Source organism: Xenopus tropicalis, chromosome 8, assembly GCF_000004195.4.
Source record: "Xenopus tropicalis strain Nigerian chromosome 8, UCB_Xtro_10.0, whole genome shotgun sequence".
Classification (NCBI taxonomy): Eukaryota; Metazoa; Chordata; class Amphibia; order Anura; family Pipidae; genus Xenopus; species Xenopus tropicalis.
In genome coordinates, this window is record NC_030684.2 from 91,752,807 (window position 1) to 91,771,100 (window position 18,294).

The window sequence follows — 18,294 nt, forward strand, 5'->3', positions numbered from 1 at the left end:
ATCCAGAATAATGTTTTAAAACCCAAAATGGTCTTTAGGGATTTGAAGATCATCATCTTTATTGTTATAAGGATTGCATCAACCAACAGGATAGGAGGCCATAAACCAGAAGTCTTTTTAAAATAATAAGCTTTTATAAACCAAGATTCGTATAAGCATATAAATGTATATCGTTGGCATTCATATTGTTAAAAGGATACCTACAGTTAAAACATATAAATAACCCACTGTACCACACTGTAAAATGATTAATTTATAGGTATGGGACCCGTTATCCAGAATGCTTGGGACCTGAGGTATTCCAGATTAGGGGTCTTTCCGTAATTTGGATCTCCTACCTTAAGTCTGCTAAAAAAAATTACTTAAACAGTAATTAAACCCAATAGGATTGTTTTGGCTCCAATTCATTATATCTTAGTTTGGATGAAGTACAAGGTACTCTTTTATTATTACAGAGAAAAAGGAAATGATTTTTAAAAGTGTGAATTATTTGATTAAAATGGAGTCTATGGGAGACGGGCTTTCCATAATTCGGAACTTTCCCCGTATAACTATGTTAAAACTCACCATAACCATATATATATAATGTATATCCTATATAAAAATGTACTGCACTCTCCAATTATATCACCCTTACATGTTTTACAACGATGGCATCCTCTGAGGCGATGCTAGGCTTTTGGTGGAAGTGATCCTTCAAACAATCAAGGTGGGGTATCTTAATACTTAAAGACCATAAAAATAATGGCAGGTGGACATCTTTACAAGATTTTTATTAATTATTGCTGAGATTGTATCTGGGGACATTATTTATAAGGTCATAACGTAATCATTGTAAGCTCTTATGGGCAGGGATTTCTTCACCTCTTGTATCGGTTATTTATCAGAGCACAGGTCACATAGCTGTAGCACCCTGGGAAATGAAGAATATGCCCATGTGAAATTTCAAAATTAAATAAAAAAAAATCTGTATTCATCTTTGAAAATTGGGTTTCAATGCAGGATTCTGCTGGAGAAGCCCTATTAACTGACGCAATTTGAAAAAAAGCATGTTTTCCCATGACAGTATTCTTTTAATATATTGCAGAGATATCCTCATATTGGCAAAGTCTGCATGTCTAAAATTTATTGTAACATACACTACACTATTCCCTCAATGCTTACATACGTAAATGCTAGAGATAAGTTGAGCATTATTAGTAATCACCAGGTCCAAAAGAGAATCATTTCTAGCAGGTTCTTAAACTGCCTGAAGCAATAAGTTGTCATTTAGCTTATTTACAAACCTGCTAGCTTTTTCTGACACTGGCCATCCCATTACTCCAGTTGATAATTGAAGTCTCCCATTATAACAACTTGACCAAATTGTGAAGCTGTGCTTCATTCTCCTCACTTATATGGGGTGGTTTATAGCACACACCATTGAAAATTTTCTTTTTTCTACTTAACCACACCCACACCTGGTTATTTCTTTAGTGCAAGGCTTTAATCTTGCTTTACAAACAGAGAAACATTCAAAGGAGAAAAGGCACAGGCACATAGCAGATAACAGATAAAACACTATTGTATTCTACAGAACCTATCTGTTATCTGCTATGTAACCTGTGCCTTTTCTCCTTTTTTCCAGCTTGAATGGCTGCCCCCGTGGCTACACAGCAGCTTATTATATAAATTATAGTAGTGTTACTGTAGCAAATGCACCAGTTTTACCAGTGCAGGGCAACAGTGCATTATATTTTTATTACTTTAAAGCTCTTTCATTTTTTGGTGTTGCTGTTCCTTTAAGTCTCCCCATATTTCTCCCATTCAGATGATCAGAAGCTTTATAGAAAAAAAACACTGAGCTCTGTAAAGAAAGTTCCCATAATGCTTTGCTCCTGGACCAAGACCGGTGTACATGTGCAGTTAGTTAGACTATGAGGAAGCTTCCTGCTGACTGGCTGAGATCCACATTCCTAAGAGGAAGGAGGGAGTTCTTAGCACTCTTGAGGGAGGGGAGAGCAGGAGAGGGGAGAGATGAGAGAGATGCCTGTCTCTGGCACAGGAAAACAAAGAGACAACAAATGTTTTGAGGACTCAGTGCAGCGTTTCTGTGAGTGGTTATGGCTGTAGTTACATAGACCTTTCTGATAAAGCTTACTTAGTTTTTACCTTTCCTTCTCCTTTAATAATTTTCCCTCTGACATTTATATTAAATAATGGAGAGTAAGCACTAAGGTTACTTTTAGTTTTCTTTGTAACAGAGGAATCTCCTTAGCTGGAAACTGTATGTACCTTCACTCTTCCCCCAGGACCCCTTACTAACCCACTGGCCTGTCTACACTAGCTTTCCCATAATCTTCTAGCTCACCCCACCTTGCCTAGTTTTAATCCTCCTCCAGCCTCTTAGACATTTTTCCCCCAGCACAGAGCACCCCTATGATTGAGGTGCAATCCATCATGTCTATATTGATTGTACACCAAGGAAAAGTCAGCCCAGTGATCTAGGAACCCAAACCCTTCCTTCCTACACCAAGACTTTATCCACACTTTAAAGGACAATGAAAGGTTAATATAAATTAAAAGTCAGTCTAAAGGCATTCTTTTTAAGTACTTACTGCATATCTAAATTCCCAGATCCCTGCTTGCTTCTCTGAGATATGGTGCTGGCAGCCTACAGCAGTGTGAAGACTCCAGTGACATCACTGAAATCTCTCTTCCCTTACTGTAGGTGCCAGCGGCAGCCTTCCTATTCTCTGAGCATGTGTGTAACTTGATCCTGTCTGCTGTTCTGAGCTACACATGCCCACCAGCCAATCAGAAGCGGATCTGGCAGAGGGGAGGGGGGGAGGGAATGAAACACATGTGCAGTATGAAGCAAGGAGGGACACCTTGTGCCTCAACTCCTTTCCCTTGTAGATTGTAAGCTCTTTTGGGCAGGGCCCTCTTCACCTTTTGTATCGGTTATTGATTGCTTTATATGTTACTCTGTATTCCAGTGTATGAAACCCACTTATTGTACAGCGCTGCGGAATATGTTGGCGCTTTATAAATAAATGTTAATAATAATAATAATAATAGTAATAAAAGGAAGGGAGAATACCTTTTTAGAGATGGCTGCCTGTTCTAGAAAATGTGAAGTAAGTGTGACTGAGTAAATATTTGATTAGGTGAGCCAAAAGTGTGGCATTTTTACTAAACAATAGGAGGACTATTGGGCAGTATGCTTTCTAAATTTTGACTTGCATTCTCCTTTAAGCTCCCACTTTCTTCCTAGCTTGGATGTGGCACAGGCAAAACGTCAGAAGGTCTGAGGATGTTTTCTTAATTTTAGAGCCTAGATCCTAGTAAACATACTCAAGTATATCTTTGTAGGAAATATTAAATGAGATCTTCCATTTGGGTAATAACTTCCATGAGTAACAGTTTCCTTGCTTTCCTTTTAACTTAAAGTAACCCTTTTTCCAGGAAGAGCATTTGTTTGCTGTACTTTCATATAAGCTGAGAGAAGAAAAAAAAATCTATAGTGAGTTTTTCACTCTCCAGCTGTAAAATATGAAATAAAAAATCAGTGGTGGAGATTGTGTTCAACCTTTATGCAACAAGTGCTACCTAACTATTCTGGTCAAACCTAACTACAGCCTAAACCTTCTGCGAAGGATAAATAAAATACCTGTTTATTACAGATGCTGCAGGATTGCTCTTGATGTCCATTATAATTGGATGATGTATATTGTTCTTTTATTTTGCTTATTATTCTATAAACTTTATCCTGAGCAGAGCTCATAAGTAGCAGATGACCTATAGATCACACAGAACATTTATGTATAAAAAAAGGGAATAAACCTCAAAATGATCGTTTTTGGGTGACATTCTACTGTGCTCACTAAATTGCTTGTTAAACACATTAGTTTGAAACTGAGTTTTGCAATTGACTCAAAGGAGATACACATTTGATAATTTTGCTTACAAGGCATAGAGATTATTATTACAGCAATATTTACATTAAATAATATGTCCTTATTGAATTAAACTTCAGTTTGTATTATATGTATAAAATCTTAATTTTTGCACAATATGCATTGGATGATGTACAGACACTTTCACTAGCTACGAATATGATATAAAAAACATATTTCTTCGTTCAGCCCAGATGAGTTTCTTCCTCTTCAGTTCCGCTGTAAAATGAAACCAATGATAACCAGCCTGATTCATTTTTATCATCTCTTCTCTCTTTACCCACTTCTTTAAACCTTATCTTTTTTCAAAAGAAGATTGTCTGTATTTATATGGGTTTTTTTATACAGGTTAACATTACATTTTGTAGCAATCTAGGAGAGTTGACTTTTGCCCTCGAAGGATTAATGACCTTGTCAATTGGTCAAAGTAACTGAAATAATTAACTAGTCTCTTTTTCATTCAGTCAGCATTTTTTCTGCTTGATTATAGCAACATTTTGTCTGTTTGCCATTTCTATAATAAAACTCATGCCACATAAATGAGGAAATGTAATATCTATTGCATCATAACCAAAATGGCGCTTTGCAACAAATTTTGTGTTTGCACAACAAAAAACCCCCACAGAAGCTGCACAAATTTCTTAGTTTGTGCACATTCAGGGTGAATGTAAGAAAACTTCTTAATGAAAAGTCACAACATTCACATATAATAAATGTTTAATGATGAGTATTACATTGTGAACAGCACTAAATATTCACATTTTACACACCACTAGGCGATTTACATTTTCGCCGGTGGGATGGCAATCCGGAGAGATTAGTCGCCCGCGAACAGGGAGATTTGTCGCAGGCAACTAATCTCCCCATGTGCCCCTAATGCTTAGAGCTGGGGTCTCTAAGTTGGGTCTCCACAGCGTAGAAGGGTTGCTACAGAAGCAGCATTTTAGAGTGGCTGGTTGGCCTTACCCTCTGAGCTGGGTCACCACAGAGTGGAAGGGCTGCATTTTCCCATATCATTTTAGTGTGTGGAAATTTACAAGAGAATTTACACCATAAAGAAATGATGCATTTCATAAAGCATATGAGTTATTGAGATGCAGAAGTGGCTGCTCTAGCTTCATAACATTAGTTCAACAGCCTGAAACTGGCGAAATTCCTTTTGGTAAACATTTAACATTTTTCACTGGAGAAATTGCACCCAACAAAAATATATGAATGTTTGCCAAATACAAAGTTAATTTACCAAAGTTTGTTGTACTTGTCTTTTAGTAAATTGACAATTACATGGCGCATTTTCAGCAAAAATACTTTAAATTTTAATGTGCCCTTTAGCAAATATACCCCTGTGCCAAAGATGTGAAACTGCCCATCATGCCTTTCAAAACAAGTCTACTCCCTTTTTAAAAGGGACTGGTTCACAGGTATTTTGTTCTAACCAAAGACTCTGATGTACCCTAGAGAGGCTTGATTTTTTTACATGTGCAGAAAAGCAGGTAGAATCCCTATGTACTCCATGTAAAGCAAGTTAACGTTGATTGCCTTGAGATTTTTCACACTCTTATTTTATAGACTAAATTGAGTTGAGAGTTTGAATGTTATATTACTTTAATACTGCTTTATTTATGCCCTCTATTTAAGACCATTAAACGCTCTGGATTTTTGTTAACAATGCCATATGATTGGGGTTGTGGGCTTCCTTTAAATTCATTCATGTATTCCCATCTAACTTGTGTTTCTTTTGTTCAGTCTGCTCTCCTAATTTAAGTTTGCCTGCCTCCCTGTAGCTATTTCTTTTCTTGTGCTGTGTCGACATTTACAGCCAATTCTGTATCATCAGCAAATGTAATAAGCTTGCCAGTTACAGTGGATTTAACATCATTAATGCACAGTATTGGAAAGCACAGACCCCTGGGGATGCCATTAATGACCTTCCTTTGCTCAGAGCTTTAAGTATTTATTTTTACCAGTGCTCTTATTTTTTCATGATCCATCTCCCTGGACATACATCAGTTGTATAAACATGCAAGCTTTCCCTTAAGGTTAGGGAGGTATCTTTAATGTACAGTTTATGGTTATATCAATTACTACATAGTAGAACTATGAATCTTGGTCTAGGCCACCCTTCTAGGATACTGCTGTAAGAAAACAAATGATGGGTGCAGATATTTTCCAGGCAATTGATGTTGTGCTGCATTTTGTATTTGTTTACCTGTACTGGAATTTCTGGGCAATTAAATGTCCAGTTGCAGTTTGGTCTAAAACGTATACTACTGTATGAAAATGTAATTCCTCTATACAAGTTTACAGAATTATTATTATATTATCCACCAGTGTCATTTTAAAGATAAAAAGCAAACTATCCTCTGTCTACCAAGGTTATTTAACTATTTGACTAGCTATTCTGCAAAGTTGAACTAAGCCACAAAAAAAAAATAATAATCAATTTAAAAAGCATACTGCCCAATAGTCCTCCTATTGTTTAGTAAAAACGCCACACTTTTGGCTCACCTAATCAAATATTTACTCAGTCACACTTACTTCACATTTTCTAGAACAGGCAGCCATCTCTCAAAAGGTATTTTCCCTTCCTTTCCCTCCTTGTTCACTGACAATGGAAGTGATCCAACCAAAAGTAACAGCCAACTCTGCTACCAGTTTTGCAGTGCTTGCTACAGAGCGCAGACATATTGGGGGAAAAGTCAGCAATGTTGTTTGTAAAGAAAGCATGTGGGCTTGTCAAATGGTGCAAATTCCCCTTTTTTCCTCAAAACTATGAAATCAGGAGATTTCTTTATTTTATTCTTTTAAGTTTGAAAACATGAAAATATTACTATAACATCACTTCCTTGATGAAAGGCTCCCTAAATGTGGAAACTATGTCACAATTATTACAATTATTGCACTAATATGCCACTGGTTTTAGTATCAAACACAGCACAGGACAATGGCCAAGGGATAAGGGGACATGAACTGATTCCACAGTAGACATCTCATCTGTACAGTCAGAGAGAGAGAAGGAGAGCTCAGCAGGGAAAAAGGGGTGGGATGTCATGCTAGACTAGGAAGTAGCTGAGAGAGCTGAAGTTGAGCTGCTTGTGATATAGAATTTCCATGAAACTGAGTGCAGGGAGAAAGGTATGTTATTCTGGGGGCTTTATAGAGTTTTTAGGGGCTTTTATGATAAAAGGCTTACTTAACTTTTAAAGATAAAATATGCTTTACCCCATGCAGTTAAAAAGTGATATTTTGTTTGCAGTATTTTTTTACTTCACAGAAAAATTTCTAAATCCAGAAATGTGCTTCAGATGTATTGTGTGAGTTGGTAATCCTTTTTGATAGCTGCAGTATGAAAAATGCTGTATTGGGACTTTATAACTTTGTTGTGGAGTGGAAAAATGAATCTACTCAAGTAGTAAAATAGCTAGGTAGTTGTGTATCAGGGGACATATTTGATAGTACAGTTAAAATAGAAGCTTTTGCATTTGTATTATTTATTTCAAATTTGTGTTCATTTTTTTTAATGTCAATGTATAGGATCTTATTATTCAGAAATCATCAAATTACGACAGTACCTTGTTCTTGATGAGCTAAGCTAAAAAAAATTCTAAAATTATAAAGATTTTTTTGGTAGCTTTAAGGCATAGTGCTTATGTTTTTTTATGCAGGCATGGATAATATCACCCACTACTTCCCCTGGAACCATGTCAATGAATTACGCTAATAACAAAAATAGTTCTTACTTTCCTCTCATTGTTAAGCTCTTCTTTAGAGAACTATATGTATTTAATGTATGAAATTGATAAAAAATTGAAAGTAGGGAAACTACTGCAATAAGGTCATAATTTAAAGCAAGGCTGGCCAGCCATTAATTAAGTAAACTTGCTCTGCCTACTACATAAACAAGTAGATTGTTGGGTCAAGATCCAGTTATTTGAGGGAAGCGGAGTATGGCTATTACACTTTCTATTAATTGAAATTAATAATATGAACTAGATGGAAAGTTTGAGAACAAACTTCATGTCGGTTTTAAAAACACGTGAAGTCATATAGTAAAATACAGTCAGTAAAACCCTGGTTTAAATATTATCAGAATGGAAGCAATTTAAATTTCCCCACTGGAAGTTAATAAGTGACATTTAATTAATGGTTGGTGGCTTCACCCACTTTTTGTAACCTTGAACTGCAGTTACCCAATGTTCTCTGCAAAGTTTAGGAATCCTGCATTAATATTTAAAGAATGGCAGCAGTTTAAATTTAAACCAGATTGCTTGTTGGTGGCTCCACCCACTTCTACTGACTTTGAACTGCAGTTCACAAGTGACTAACTCTGTGTGGGGACCTTCCATTAATGCTGTGAGAAAGGCAGCAGTTTAAATACAAACCAATAGAATTTAATGGGTAAAATCTGATTGGCTGTTGGTGGCTCCACCCACTTTTCCTAATCTTTAACCTCAGTTCCCTAGTAACCAAGTGTGAAAAGTTTGGGGGCACTGGCATTAAATGTGTGAGAATGGCAGTAGTGACCAAGAGTTTGAGTTTGAATTACCCCTTTGAAAGTCAATATGTAAAATTTGATTGGCTGTTGGTGGCTCTGCCCACTTTTTCTAACTTCTGAATTGCAGTTACCCGATGACTAACTCTGCAAAGTTTGGTAATAATATTTAAAGAATGGCAGCAATTTAAATTTAAACCAATGAACATCTATAGGTGAAATCTGTTGTTGGAGTCGCTCACTTTTCTCAAATTGAAACATAGTCACCCAGTGACAAACTGTGCAAAGTTTGGGGACCCTGGCATACATTGTGTGAGGATGGCAACAGCTAAAATTTCCCCACTGAAATAAATGAAAGATTTTTTCCAATATTTTTTACAGTGTGTGCTTAGCTGTAATCTCATGTTTAATTTGCTGTTTCTCCAGTTAGTTGGTGTTTAACAGGGAACATTCCTTGTGGTATAGGGATATTGGGTTCTTGTCCCAACCTTTACCTGATTTCTCTGCATTCTTTTAAGTAGATAATTTAAACTTTCAGCTCTCGTTATGTCACCAACAGAGGCTGAAACAGACTTTCAATGGAATAAAAAATAACTGCAATGTAAGAATGTAGATTAGAATGCTTGTGAGTCCTGGATACACCCACACAGGTCTGTAGCCCTGAGTATGGAATTGTGACTGGTTAGGGCACTACTCATTAGCATGAGCAATTTGTATTGATTACATTCTCCTGAATCTGTGCCTGCTACTTGTTGTATGTGAGGGCCTGGGGAAAAACATGCTGCGTTTCCAGAAATGTATTAAGACAAAACTGAGCCCTAGGGATGGCAGTGAATTGGGGCCCCATAGGTTCATTGCTAGTTTAGCATCTTCCCAAAAATAGTTGTCAGTAGGTCTAAAGAAATAGGAATTCTCTGAGCCCCCCAGCATTTAGGTAGGTAGATTGAGTGAGCATAAAGTGATTCAAAGGGCAGTGGCAAACACTGGTTGATGAGCAGTAGCAACAATCTCCTGTTGCATGGCCTGACTGTGGCTGGGTGAGCTTGGGCAATCCAGTGCATCTATCCGCATGACATTGCTGCCAGCAATCAATCTGTGTGCCTGCTGCATTGCAACCCCAATCAGTTTTACATGCTTTGCTTTGATGAGCAGCTCCATCCCCACACACAAACAAACACATGGCTGCAGTGTACAGGTAACGGCTGCTGAAGAAGTGGACACTCCATTCCTTGTTTACATCTCTGTTTTTTAGATTTTGATGCCAAATTTGGGAAAGCATTACACCTCTGTAAATTGCTGTCTGTGTGATGCTATAGAATGCTATAGCAAATTTGCTACTGTTACTTTTTATATCTTTTCTTTCTATTTAGGCCTATCTATACACTCACATACATATTAGACTTCATACATGAGCAAGAGCTTACAGTTTGTGGAGGGTGGAGACATTCATGAGTTGCCATGCCATGATTAAGTGTGACATGAAATCCTCTGTACGAGCAGTTTTCACTTGTGGCTATAGTCAATCAGATAGACTTGCCAGGCAGCATTTCTGTAGTAAACTGCTTGGCACAGACTTGAAATACTGGCCTACAGACAAGAGGGGCCACTTAACTTTCCTCAAGGCACAAATGGTAGAGCTCTGAGAGGAGCAAGAGCACACTCCTTAGTGCTCACATAACAAACACTTTTGCCCCAGGGAATGCTGCACTTTGCACTGGATTAAAAATCTGATGTTCAGTACAAACAAGGTGTCAGAGGGCTGGGTTAGCCTAGTCTTTACCACTTGCCTCTTCATTATTTAAAAAATAATTATCTCTGTAATAAATCTTACATTATCACATTTAGTATTCTTTTGTATTTAAATACCTAAATATTATCAGACAGGTCACAGCCATTACCATCCTGGATTCTACTACGCATGATATCACTTTCAGGCAAACAGACCACTTACATCTTTACCAGATGTAAAGTGGACAACTGTGCAGATAGTTGTTTTTACACCAGTCCAACAATGCTGTTGGGCAGGGGGCTGGGGGATCTGCCGTGGGGGAAAGTTATTGGTTAAACACTGAAGGGGGGGTTAGTTCTCCTTTAAGAAAAGCAAAATTTGTTTATCCATTTCTGTTCTCTGGTTCTAAATCTAATAACAATGTAGCAGAATTTAATTAGCCTGCAAGCCTGGCTAATAACAGTGTAGCAGAAATCAATTAGCCTGCAAGTCTGGCTTCTGCTACATTGTTTCAGGAGTCAGCACCAGACATATGGTTATCTAATGCATATAGGAAAGTTGCTTGGAATTACATTCATTGCCCCTTATGGGTAGACATCCCAAAGCGTGGTCAGAAATGAACATTTACTTTCCTGGCAAAAGCAATCCCTTGTGTGAATACACTTTGGTTTACATGGCGCTTATGCCAGGAAGCTGTTCTGGTTTAGCTGAATAGGGAAAAGAATTCGGGTAAGTGGGTGTGGTTCGGCTTGGGGGTAATTTGTTACAGTTTGGATTCAGGTCTGCAAAAACACACCTGCACAGGTCTCTACAGTTGTTTGTATGGAAGTGTTCAGTGCTGATTCTCCATGTTCCCCCTGTGTATGGAGGATAACAAGATGAGAAAGGGAATTATCTCTACTGTATGTTTTGCCATGTAATCTTCTACATGAACCCTGGGGGGATTTCTCATCAGTAGTGAATTCAGAGAGGGGGCCCACTATCAACCTTTGAACATCTACCTGCCCACCCGTAATTACATTGAGGACTTATTAGGATGGGTGGGCATGGGGCACATGGGTATGGGTGGCATGGGGTGACATTCAAGCCAAATGCACACAATGGCAATATTCATGGGCAACCATTTTTCAGGGGGCAAGAAAGTATTATTAGGAAGCCAGAGAGATAACATGATCAGAGAATGACCACTACAAATGCTGTTGCATTGTGCTCTATAGAGTAAAACAATAGCCTCAAAAATTTATATTATTTGAAATAATATGGTATGTGAGATATCCTCCCTGAATCTTTCAGTCTTATCATGTACATATTAGACAATTGCATTTCATCGCACAACTCTAAAAAACCCCTGCAGAGTTATTAACCCATTCAGGTCTTTAAGTAAACCTTTTTACCAGCAATACCACTCAGTTTTACCCCAGCTTGCCCTGCACATACCTATTTTGAGCAGTCCCCAGAGGTATTATCACACTATTGGTCGGTCACAAGTAGAATTAGGCATAGCAGCCCCTCCCCCCTCAATATTCAACATAGGGATTCATGAAAAACACAGAAACATGTTTATGGAGAAAAAAAACTAATAGGGTAACAGAATTTATTAATAAGCCAAAAGGTGGTTAGGCTTTCCCTGAAATCAGCTGTGGCTTCCAAAACACACTTTATGGGCTCAGGACAGGGATTGAGTAGTGCCCTTGAATAACCAACTTGCTCCTTCTCCCTGCCATTTTTTTGTGCAAAAATGGCTCTAGCCCTGCCCTAGGGGTATGATGATTCCTTCTGGCCAGGCCTGCATGGAGCAAAAGTGATCTTGGGGGCCACCGCTGGCTTTGTGATCAAGAGGAAGGCCAAAAATTCCTTCCTGACTCCTAGAAATGACAGCTGTTTTTAAACCCTGGATCATGTATGCTGCAGATTTGGGAGCGGGCACTTTTAGAGGTGGGAGGGTGGATGGGCAGATGATTAAATAGGGTTGGTTGGGTTAGTGGGTTAATTCTTATGTAGGGCGGATGGTGGGCCACTTGTGGGTGGGCACTCGAGTGGAGGGTAGTGGGTGGACACTTGTGTAGGGACAGCTGGGAGGATTCTTGTGGAGGGGTGTATGGTCGTGTATGCTGGTTGGGTGAGCACTTGGGTAGGGATGGGCAAGCTGTTGGGCCTTTGTCTAAGGGGGGGGTGGGAGTTTCTGTAGGGTTAGGCAGGTGGGAACTCAATGGAGTGGAATGTGCAGGAGCTTGATTGGGGGGGTGGATGGGCACTTGTGTGGTGAGGGTTGTCGGGTGATTGTATGAGGTGAGTGGGTGGGCATTTGTGTGGAAGGGGTAGGTGGGCTAGTGTTTGTGTGGAGGGGTAAGTAGGTGGCATTTGAGTGGAGGGGGGTGGGTGAGCACTTGTGTGGAACAGGCAAGGAATCATTTGAGTGGAGTAGGGGGAGGATGGCGACAGCATGCCTCCATGATTAATCTTCTGGTGGAATAATAAAAAGAAAAGCAAATTGTGGAACAAAAAAATACATTACAGACAGTGATAAGCAAAATTTTTCACCAGGCTTGAATTCACGTTTTGCCATTGGCGAAGTGTTTTACGAACTAGGTGCAAAAATTTGACATCGGAATAATTACGTGCATCAAAAAAATTGTTCCGCATGTCTTTTCTTGACATTTTTTTTTTACGCGTGTCATTTTTCAGCATTTCACAAATCTTTTCAAAGTTTCACAAATTATTCCACACACCAAAACAGGACAGGTTCGTTCACTAATTACAGATAAATGTTGCTTTTAAGGATAGAAAAGGTTGTCTATGTCTACTGCATATAAGCTACCTGGAATGGTACCTTTAATCCATATAATGATCACTGGTGGCCAGTCTAGTTGCTAGTGGTAAAACCCATTTTCAAAGGTGTATATCAGAAGTCAGAGCTACAACAGCCCTATGAGACCTACCTCCCCTCATTGGCCTACTAGAGAATCAGAAGGGATATCTGTAAACTTGGCCAGATCTCTAGTCAGTCACCAACCTAGTGCAGCCTAAACAATGTCGGACTGAGATGGCAGGGGCCCACCAGAAAACCCTGCACCATGAGCCCACTTTTTTATCCTAGTCTCCTTTCTCTACATACTATACTCTATTTGTCCATCTATCAAGCTTCCTTGTTCCCATACAGAAACAGGGGATGACCATGAAATAGGCTAAATAGTTAGAAGCAAGAGGGCCCACTGGCACTTGGGCCGACCAAGAGTTTTCCTGGTATCCTGGTGGGCCAGTCTGACACTGAGCCTAAAGGTGGCCATAGACTGGCCTATCAGTTATGGCCTCTGGCATAGAGTGTACAAAGGGCTATATTCACTATGGCTGCCTTTCTATTACTCCAATTGTTTGGGTAGACAGTCTAAACAACTGATACAGCTGGAAGTGAAGTGGAACTGCACTGCATGATGCATTACCACATGAAAAGAGATTGCAACTAAATAAATATATTACCCAAATTCTCTGGCATCTCTTTGTGAGAGCCTTTTTAACCCGACTTTTAAGGTTCAGGTGTCCCTCAGCCGGTGGTGCTTCACCTTCCTCCCTTGAAGCAGGAGGCTCTTCTGCTAACTCTGCTTCCACAGGGGGCACTTCTTCCTCTGCTAAAGCAGGAGGCTTGTCCACTCCCTCTCATGCAGTACAAGTCCCTTTTACTTTCCACTCTGAAACAGTCATCTCTTTCTTTTCTTACTCTATGGCACGAGGGTCTTCTTGAATGGCAGAAGGTTTAACTTGAAGTTCACTGGTCCTGAAGAGAACAACATAAAAGTCAAATACATAGTGTTGTCATTGATTTCCAAAGTGTTGAGACTACAATTATGATGCCCCTACGCAACAAATGTGGGCAGTTACTGAGCTAAGTAAAATACATGCTCTGCTGTAGTAACAGGCTTCAGCTCTACAGGAGGGACCTTTTACATTTGGTAATTTTGGTACAATGTGCTAATGGATCAGACTAAATTTAGAGACCGGCACACATTTTTTTTTTGAAAAGCAATGTGATTATACATGACCCCTGATAATGACCTACTCAAAAGTTGCTTCTTAAAAAAGGGATAGGTTTGTTTGTTCAGGTACATAAAAAATTGCCCAACTTTCAATTTAGTGCTTTACAATGGCAAAAAATAGGATTTTATAATTAAAACAATTCTATTATTTGTCCTATTTATTGGGTTGACCTGTTTTATAATGTGTACTATCCCTTTAAGACATCAAAGTTATTTTTAATACATTTCTCTTATATGTCAGGAATTAGAATGGAAAGTGTCATTTGCAAAATACACACCCAATTCTTCTTCCTTCTCCATCTTCATTCTGAGCTTTTGACCCATTGTTCTTATGGCCTCTCAGTGCAGGGGAAGAAACAATGATGGTAGCAAAAAGAAAAACAAAGTTTTAATTATGAGTGTGTTGTGATGACCGATTCTACAAGTATCCAAGATTGGTGATCTCAGAATTCACAGTTGGTTTAGTGCAGGGATGTGTATATATACAAATATATTAAACTTGATCTAACTATACCAAATATTAAAGGAACATGTGGTATTGCAAATAGCCTTGAACATTAGTATGCCTTCTGTCATATAGTTACATAGTTACATAGTTACATAGTTACATAGGGTTGAAAAAAGACCATTGTCCATCAAGTTCAACCCATCCGAGTAGACCCAGCACACAACCTATACTAACCAATCTATACACTCACATCCATAAACTATATATATACAACCAGTAATACTAACTGTAGATATTAGTATCACAATAGCCTTGGATATTCTGCTTGTTCAAAAACTCATCCAGGCCCCTCTTAAAGGCATTAACAGAGTCTGCCATTACCACATCACTAGGAAGGGCATTCCACAACCTCACTGCCCTCACCGTGAAAAACCACCTACACTGCTTCAAATGGAAGCTCTGTTCCTCTAATCTATAGGGGTGACCTCTGGTGCGCTGATTGTTTTTATGGGAAAAAAGAACATCCCCCAACTGCCTATAATCCCCTCTAATGTACTTGTACAGAGTAATCATGTCCCCTCGCAAGCGCCTCTTTTCCAGAGAAAACAACCCCAACCTCGACAGTCTAACCTCATAGCTTAAATCTTCCATCCCCTTTACCAGTTTAGTTGCACGTCTCTGCACTCTCTCCAGCTTATTAATATTTTTCTTAAGGACTGGAGCCCAAAACTGCACTGCATACTCAAGGTGAGGCCTTACCAGGGACCTATAAAGCGGCAAAAATATGTTCTCATCCCTTGAGTCAATGCCCTTTTTTATACAAGACAGCACTTTATTTGCTGTAGTAGCCACAGAATGACACTGCCTGGAATTGGACAACTTGTGATCTACAAAAACCCCTAGATCCTTCTCCATTAAGGATGCCCCCAACACACTACCATTCAGTAGATAGTTCGCGTTTATATTATTCCTACCAAAGTGCATAACTTTGCACTTATCAACATTGAACCTCATTTTCCAGTTTGCTGCCCAGTTTTCCAATTTTGTCAAATCGCTCTGCAAAGTGGCAGCATCCTGCATGGAACTTATAGTTTTGCACAATTTAGTGTCATCAGCAAATCTAGAAACAGTACTGTCTATGCCCACCTCCAGGTCATTAATAAACAAGTTAAAAAGCAAAGGACCATGGACTGACCCCTGCGGTACTCCACTAACCACACTGGCCCAATTAGAAAATGTTCCATTTACCACCATTCTTTGTACTCTATCCTTCAGCCAGTTTTCTATCCAATTACAAATATTATGTTCTAGGCCAATATTCCTCAATTTGATCATTAACCTTCTGTGAGGTACTGTATCAAACGCTTTAGCAAAATCTAAGTAGATGACATCAACTGCCATTCCAGCATCAAGGTTCCTGCTCACCTCCTCATAAAAGGCAACTAAATTAGTCTGGCAAGATCTGTTACGCATAAAACCATGCTGGCACAAACTAATAGTATTGTGAACTGCAATGTATTCAACTATCCTATCCCTTATTACCCCTTCCAGAAGCTTTCCTACTACTGATGTCAGACTAACAGGCCTATAGTTTTCAGGCTGAGAACGAGATCCCTTTTTAAATAATGGCACCACATTAGCAATCCGCCAGTCTCTCGGCACCATGCCAAACCTCAACGAATCCTGAAAAATTATGTGAAGAGGCTTGGCAATCACAGCGCTCAGCTCATTTAATACCCTGGGATGAATCCCATCTGGTCCTGGACCTTTGTTTACCTTTACATGTTCAAGTCTCTTTTGAATTTCCTCCTGAGTGACCCACGCGTCAGTAGCTAAATTACTAGCACTGGGTAAATTATAAGGAAAGCCTTCATTATCTGGCTCCTCAGATGTATAGACAGATGAAAAATAAGAGTTCAAAATTTCTGCTTTTTCCCCGTTCTCATCAACCAACGTACCCCCCCGTGATAATAAAGTTCCCACCCCTTCTTGCTTCATTTTTTTACTATTCACATAATTAAAAAATAATTTTGGATTCTTTTTACTCCTTGCTGCAATATCCCTTTCCATTTCTATTTTAGCTTGCTTGATAGCTTTTTTGCATGCTTTATTTGCTTCCTTGTACCTGATGAAAGTTTCCGCTGTCCCAGCTAACTTGAATGCTTTAAAAGCACGTTTTTTATTACCAACCTCGACCTGGTTTTAGGGAAAAATCTGGTTGGCTAAATGCCCAAAAGAACCTCATGTGCAATTGTCCTGTTGCAATAGACTGATAAAAGCAAATTATCAAGTGTGCTTTTAGAGGTTTAAAAAAAAGACTTTTTAGACATTTTTTAATAGATCTGAATTGAAAACACACAAATGAAAAAAGTATAAAGAACACAAAAATGCCAATTTTTCATTTTGTTGCACAAATGAAAGCATAAACCCCCCTGAAAACTTCTAAAACCCCCAATCAAAGAAAGATTAGCCAACTGATATGGACACCCGCTACAGACTTTTTACTTTGAATTTGTCTCAGTTTTGACCCATAATGAATGGGGGAAATAATAGTTTTTTTTTTACATGAAAAATTTGTTTTATTGCAAAAAACACAAATTGTGAAAAAAAAAATACAAATGTTAATAAATGGACCCCTAAGTGTATCCTGCAGACTTAATATATATCTAAAAAAGCATCAGGGATAGTTATAAAGAAAATTACTTCATTTACTTTTAGCTATTCCAGGTGCTGCTGGCTCCTAATAACAAAGATCTATTCAGTGTCAGTGCATAACCACATACTGTATTGCAAGATTTTTAGCCCAACCCCCTACTTATTATAGAGGCATAATAACCTCTTCAATTATAACAATAATGACACTAACAGGAGCCCGAGACGCAAGGACTTTAGGAAGAGTGACTGCCTCACATACTAGCTTTGTGCACTGACACGTGGCTCTCTTTAAGCCCATTATCATTAAACTAGATAGTTATCAGATCAGTGCAGCTTTGGATCTACTCATCCAATGTTATTGCCTGAGCTTTGTGCCATTTCACCATGTGGAGTCCAGATCCAGCTATGAAATATGCAGAGACCACAGCTGGCAATCTAATATAATTTATTCCCAATTTATATAAACATCTATTTTGGGTTTTTTTTTTCTTACCAGATGTTAGATCATTGTGATATAGTTGGTGATGTTCTCCTCTCCACAAAGTCTATGCTTGATGATATACCATAAAAGAAAATGTTCTCTGAAAAAAAAAAAATGAGCATTATTATCAGGAAATAGCTAATAAAGAAGGAGTTAGCCAAAACTGACAGTCACTTATATTGAATATTTATAAATAGGGCACTTCAATGGAACCACTGCCGAAAATTCATCCATTATAGATGTAGAAACATAAGGGGGCTTATTTGCCATTTATGGGGAAATGGGATTTGCACCTGTTTTTTGCACAAGAAACCACTTTGTGTTAAAGACTGCCCCTTTCTCTAAATGTGACACTGGCTGCATTCAGAGAGGACAGATGGTTGGGGGTATGTGACTGTCTCCTGGAACACCCCCAGCTTTCACTTCATTCAGATACACAAAGTAGAAAGCTCCAGGGGCCACAAAGTGCAGAAAAGACCATGTCAGGAATTAAACACCCCTTACTTGTCAGTACTGCGAT

The 18,294-nt window shown here is 38.7% G+C and overlaps 1 long non-coding RNA gene across 1 annotated transcript; it reads right to left on the reverse strand.

The window, feature by feature from the left end:
- Window positions 1–13,380: 13,380 nt before the first annotated feature.
- LOC116406753 lies at window positions 13,381–17,877 on the reverse strand. The gene is made up of 3 exons (XR_004219791.1): window positions 17,787–17,877; window positions 14,469–14,526; window positions 13,381–13,931 (listed from the first exon to the last, which is right to left on the reverse strand). It is a non-coding gene; the product is annotated as an uncharacterized LOC116406753 (long non-coding RNA).
- Window positions 17,878–18,294: the final 417 nt, after the last annotated feature.